Here is a 7,316-nt window from a genome sequence, read left to right on the forward strand (position 1 = left end):
ATTGTGTTCTATGAAGATGTCTATAGTATTATTGGTAGGACATATGTATTGTGTTTTATGAAGATGTCTATAGTATTGATGGTAGGACATATGTATCGTGTTTAATGAAAATTTTTATAGTATTGATGGTAGGTCATATGTATTGTGTTTAATGAAGATGTCTATAGTATTGATAGTAGGTCATATGTATTGTGTTTAATGGAGATGTCTATAGTTTTGAGTCCCCAAGGGTGGCTGGGGTATAGAAATATGGTCACTTGGTCTTCTCCCGACCGGCAGTAAAACGCTTGCCGAAGTGGGGCGTCCTTTTTGAAAGTAGGTCATATGTATTGTGTTTAATAAAGATGTCTATAGTATTGTTGGTAGGACATATGTATTGTGTTTTATGGAGATGTCTATAGAATTGATTGTAGGTCATATGTAGTGTGTTTTATGAAGATGTCTATAGTATTGATGGTAGGACATATGTATTGTGTTTTATAAAGACGTCTATAGTATTGATGGTAAGTCATATGTATTGTGTTTTATGAAGATGTCTTTAGTATTGATGGTAGGACATATGTATTGTGTTTTATAAAGACGTCTATAGTATTGATGGTAAGTCATATGTATTGTGTTTTATGAAGATGTCTATAGTATTGATAGTAGGTCATATGTATTGTGTTTTATGAAGATGTCTATAGTATTGATAGTAGGACATATGTATTGTGTTTTATGAAGATGTCTTTAGTATTGATGGTAGGTCATATGTATTGTGGTTTATGAAGATGTCTATAGTATTGATGGTAGGACATATGTATTGTGTTTTATGAAGATGTCTAAAGTATTGATGGTAGGACATATGTATTGTGTTTTATGAAGATGTCTATAGTATTGATGGTAGGACATATGTATCGTGTTTTATGAAGATGTCTATAGTATTGATAGTAGGTCATATGTATTGTGTTTTATGAAGATGTCTATAGTATTGATAGTAGGACATATGTATTGTGTTTTATGAAGATGTCTTTAGTATTGATGGTAGGACATATGTATTGTGTTTTATAAAGACGTCTATAGTATTGATGGTAAGTCATATGTATTGTGTTTTATGAAGATGTCTATAGTATTGATAGTAGGTCATATGTATTGTGTTTTATGAAGATGTCTATGGTATTGATGGTAGGACATATGTATTGTGTTTTATAAAGACGTCTATAGTATTGATTGTAGGACATATGTATTGTGTTTTATGAAGATGTCTATAGTATTGATAGTAGGTCATATGTATTGTGTTCTATGAAGATGTCTATAGTATTGATGGTAGGACACATTTATCGTGTTTTATGAAGATGTCTATAGTTTTGAGTCCCCAAAGGTGGCTGGGGTATAGAAATATGGTCACTTGGTCTTCTCACGACCGGCAGTAAAACGCTTGCCGAAGTGGGGCGTCCTTTTTGAAAGTAGGTCATATGTATTGTGTTTAATAAAGATGTCTATAGTATTGTTGGTAGGACATATGTATTGTGTTTTATGGAGATGTCTATAGAATTGATTGTAGGTCATATGTATTGTGTTTTATGGAGTTGTCTATAGTATTGATATTAGTTCATAAGTATTGTGTTTTATGAAGATGTCTAAAGTATTGATTGTAGGTCATATGTATTGTGTTTTATGAAGATGTCTATAGTATTGATGGTAGGACATATATATTGTGTTTTATAAAGACATCTATAGTATTGATGGTAGGTCATATGTATTGTGTTCTATGAAGATGTCTATAGTATTAATGGTAGGACATATGTATTGTGTTTTATAAAGACGTCTGTAGTATTGATGGTAGGTCATATGTATTGTGTTCTATGAAGATGTCTATAGTATTAATGGTAGGACATATGTATTGTGTTTTATGAAGATGTCTATAGTATTGATGGTAGGACATATGTATCGTGTTTAATGAAGATGTTTATAGTATTGATGGTAGGTCATATGTATTGTGTTTAACGAAGATGTCTATAGTATTGATAGTAGGTCATATGTATTGTGTTTAATGGAGATGTCTATAGTTTTGAGTCCCCAAGGGTGGCTGGGGTATAGAAATATGGTCACTTGGTCTTCTCCCGACTGGCAGTAAAACGCTTGCCAAAATGGGGCGTCCGTTTTGAAAGTAGGTCATATGTATTGTGTTTAATGAAATTGTCTATAGTATTGATAGTAGAAGATATGTATTGTGTTTTATGAAGATGTCTATAGAATTGATTGTAGGTCATATGTATTGTGTTTTATGGAGATGTCTATAGTATTGATAGTAGTTCATAAGTATTGTGTTTTATGAAGATGTCTATAGTATTGATAGTAGATCATATGTATTGTGTTTTATAAAGACGTCTATAGTATTGATGGTAGGTCATATGTATTGTGTTCTATGATGATGTCTATAGTATTGATGGTAGGTCATATGTATTTTGTTTCATGAAGATGTCTATAGTATTGATTGTAGGACATATGTATCGTGTTTTATGAAGATGTCTATAGTATTGATAGTAGGTCATATGTATTGTGTTTTATGAAGATGTCTATACTATTGATAGTAGGACATATGTATTGTGTTTTATGAAGATGTCTTTAGTATTGATGGTAGGACATATGTATTGTGTTTTATAAAGACGTCTATAGTATTGATGGTAAGTCATATGTATTGTGTTTTATGAAGATGTCTATGGTATTGATGGTAGGACATATGTATTGTGTTTTATAAAGACGTCTATTGTATTGATTGTAGGACATATGTATTGTGTTTTATGAAGATGTCTATAGTATTGATAGTAGGTCATATGTATTGTGTTCTATGAAGATGTCTATAGTATTGATGGTAGGACACATTTATCGTGTTTTATGAAGATGTCTATAGTTTTGAGTCCCCAAGGGTGGCTGGGGTATAGAAATATGGTCACTTGGTCTTCTCACGACCGGCAGTAAAACGCTTGCCGAAGTGGGGCGTCCTTTTTGAAAGTAGGTCATATGTATTGTGTTAAATAAAGATGTCTATAGTATTGTTGGTAGGACATATGTATTGTGTTTTATGGAGATGTCTATAGAATTGATTGTAGGTCATATGTATTGTGTTTTATGGAGATATCTATAGTATTGATATTAGTTCATAAGTATTGTGTTTTATGAAGACGTCTAAAGTATTGATTGTAGGTCATATGTATTGTGTTTTATGAAGATGTCTATAGTATTGATGGTAGGACATATATATTGTGTTTTATAAAGACATCTATAGTATTGATGGTAGGTCATATGTATTGTGTTCTATGAAGATGTCTATAGTATAAATGGTAGGACATATGTATTGTGTTTTATAAAGACGTCTGTAGTATTGATGGTAGGTCATATGTATTGTGTTCTATGAAGATGTCTATAGTATTAATGGTAGGACATATGTATTGTGTTTTATGAAGATGTCTATAGTATTGATGGTAGGACATATATATCGTGTTTAATGAAGATGTCTATAGTATTGATGTTAGGACATTTATATTGTGTTTTATAAAGACATCTATAGTATTGATGGTAGGTCATATGTATTGTGTTTTATAAAGACGTCTATAGTATTGATGGTAGGTCATATGTATTGTGTTCTATGAAGATGTCTATTGTATTAATGGTAGGACATATGTATGTGTTTTATGAAGATGTCTATAGTATTGATGGTAGGACATATATATCGTGTTTAATGAAGATGTCTATAGTATTGATGTTAGGACATTTATATTGTGTTTTATAAAGACATCTATAGTATTGATGGTAGGTCATATGTATTGTGTTTTATAAAGACGTCTATAGTATTGATGGTAGGTCATATGTATTGTGTTCTATGAAGATGTCTATTGTATTAATGGTAGGACATATGTATGTTTTTTATGAAGATGTCTATAGTATTGATGGTAGGACATATGTATTGTTTTTAAAGAAGATGTCTTTAGTATTGATAGTAGGTCATATGTATTGTGTTTAATGGAGATGTCTATAGTTTTGAGTCCCCAAGGGTGGCTGGGGTATAGAAATAAGGTCACTTGGTCTTCTCCCAACCGGCAGTAAAACGCTTACCGAAATGGGGCGTCCGTTTTGAAAGTAGGTCATATGTATTGTGTTTAATGAAATTGTCTATAGTATTGATAGTAGGACATATGTATTGTGTTTTATGAAGATGTCTATAGTATTGATGGTAGGTCATATGTATTGTGTTTGATGAAGATGTCCCTAGTATTGATGGTAGGTCATATGTATTGTGTTTTATGAAGATGTCTATAGTATTGATGGTAGGTCATATGTATTGTGTTTAATGAAGATGTCTATAGTATTGATAATAGGTCATATGTATTGTGTTTAATGAAGATGTCTATAGTATAGATAGTAGGACATATGTATTGTGTTTTATGAAGATGTCTATAGTATTGATGGTAGGACATATGTATTGTGTTTTATGAAGATGTCTTTAAAGTATTGATGGTAGGACATATGTTTTGTGTTTTATGAAGATGTCTATAGTATTGATGGTAGGACATATGTATTGTGTTTTATGAAGATGTCTATAGTATTGATGGAAAGTAAACATCAGTATGTTGATGGTTTTCTTTAACAAAAGAAGATGAACCTCAATAAATGTATTTACACTTTTGGTATTTAGCTGTATCTTGCCTTAGAATGATATTAGATCTACTTCGAATCACCTTTTTGACATCAAGTAACAAATACTTTTTAATTGTGATGTCAAATGATTTGAATTGTGATGTCAAATGATTTGAATTGTGATGTCAAATGATTTGAATTGTGATGTCAAATGATTTGAATTGTGATGTCAAAATTTATGGATTTATATGATTTTATTGCCCTTATTGGCACTAAGTTTGCCCTTATTGGCACTTTGTTTGCCCTTATTGGTATTGTGTTTGTCTTTTGTGGCACTTGAATTGCCCATATAAGTATTGCCCTCATCGGCATTAGAAACATCACCCTCATTGGTATGTTCAATGTCACTAAGGTCACTAAACTGACCATCGTCAAACAGTTCAATTTCATCTTGAGATTGAGCAACAGACAAGTAATCTAAATCTTCCAACAAATCTCGAGAAGGAGTATGTTTCCCTCTAGAACTGGGCGAGTTTAATTGAGATTGAGCCATATTATTTTTTTCAACATTAAATCTTACCGAACATCTCGACTGCGAGCTAAAATTGAAAGCGAGTATTTAAGTGATACGCATGTTTATATAGTACACAGGTGAGCTGTTTTTCTCACCTGAGTGGTTTTACTTTAAACAGCTCGATTAGAGTTCATAAATGAAGGCAATTGCAATGTTATATCTTAATCATTTTCTTAGTATAATCTATATTTCATATTGGACGCTTCACGTCCTCATGAATCTATAATTTTACATAATGGCGGACAAATTTGCATACAAGTGTAAATATGTATCAGTTCAATTAACACAATGCAGACTCCGTGTTCGCCTGGTTATGCACAAGATAACACATGATCTATACCATCTAGCACAATTCTCATCCCATTAGACTTAAAATTAAGAACCAGAAAACATTATTCTCACACCTTCAGACACATGGAATTTTTTACCAGCTACAGTTGTAAATACATAGACAGTCAACTCGTTCAGAGAGCAGCTTACATATGCTGTTCTCTCAAAACTCATTTACATAGCCTCATCTCCTGTACATGTATAGTTTTAATCACTGCATCTGTTCTCTGCACCGTTTTGTATATATAAACTAAAATTATTCCTAGTTTTAAATAAATAGGCCACATATGCACCAGATGGAAAACTTTTAAAAAACTTAAAGAAGAAGATATCTAAATTTGGATATTTGCCTGTTCAAAATTGATGCACTGCTACATTGCTTCTAACTGATGGCATAGTCCAGTTCAAGATACGGTTTTCAGACGAATCTCATATGAATTCCATCACCATGTGACAAAAATCTATGCATTGTCATTGACAACACATGTTCTGAGCTAACGTTTGAAAAAGTTTGATTTTATACTACACAAAATATTTGGGAAATTAAAATCTAACAAGATGGTCACCCTCAGTTAAATGGCAGTTAAATGGCAATCAAGATATCATACTAACAGAACATAAATTATTGCTATAATACCCTACAGAATGATGATTAGAAAGTGCTGAAAACTTTTAATAGAGCAGAGATACCGTCGCGCCTTCTATCTGTTAGATGACGTCATAAAGACGTGCAAAATTGAGTTTTCCCCCTTGAAAGACATGATTCTAGAAATGAGGTACAATGTATTGGATCCATACTAATCAGGGCCTCAATTTGTTCATTTTCAATTTATCTTTTCATTAATATAAATTTTCTCATTTTTGGACATGTTTTTCAGTGACCCATGTATATAGGCATACATAGTTACGATACTGTTGTCAGGTCATTAAAGATTGCATATTTTGGCTTTAACATTGATTCACTGATAGGGGTCTTTGCATCGGAACTAAACACATTTATTTCTAAAATAACAGTTGTTGGCATGACACAGGTTATGTTCTTCTCATATATTTTATGATAGTATAATACTAAACCCCTAACGGGAGGGATTGTACCTGATATTCATATGATGAAGACATAATCTTTCAATCAGTTTAATTGAGGTCTGGAGCTGGCATGTCATTTTACTGCTAGTAGTCTGTTGTTATTTATGTATTATTGTCATTTTATTTATTTTCTTTTGTTACATCTTTTGACATCGGACTCGGACTTCTCTTGAACTGAATTTTAATGTGCGTATTGTTATTCCTTTACTTTTCTACATTAGTTAGAGGTATAGGGGGAGGGTTGAGATCTCATAAACATGTTTAACCCCGCCGCAATTTTGCGCCTGTCCCAAGTCAGGAGCCTCTGGCCTTTGTTAGTCTTGTATGATTTTAAATTTTAGTTTCTTGTGTATAATTCGGAGTTTAGTATGACGTCCATTATCACTGTACTATTATGCATATTTTAGGGGCCAGCTGAAGGACACCTACGGGTGTGGGAATTCTCGCTACATTGAAGACCCATTGGTTGCCTTCGGCTGTTGTTTGCTCTATGGTCGGGTGGTTGTCGCTTTGACATATTCACCATTTCCTTTCTCAATTTTATGTTGATTTGGAATAACTTGGCAATATACCTTGTCGTAATTTCTGCTTCTTGCTATGTTTACATGTAGTATAGTTATAAAGCCAGCAAACACAAATAATATCACAAAACTAGTAAATACACAAGGGAAGAATCTGTTGTCTGTTCTCTCTCAGCATTGGAAGAGTGAAT

Source organism: Mytilus trossulus, chromosome 4 (genome assembly GCF_036588685.1).
Source record: "Mytilus trossulus isolate FHL-02 chromosome 4, PNRI_Mtr1.1.1.hap1, whole genome shotgun sequence".
In the NCBI taxonomy this organism is placed as follows: Eukaryota; Metazoa; Mollusca; class Bivalvia; order Mytilida; family Mytilidae; genus Mytilus; species Mytilus trossulus.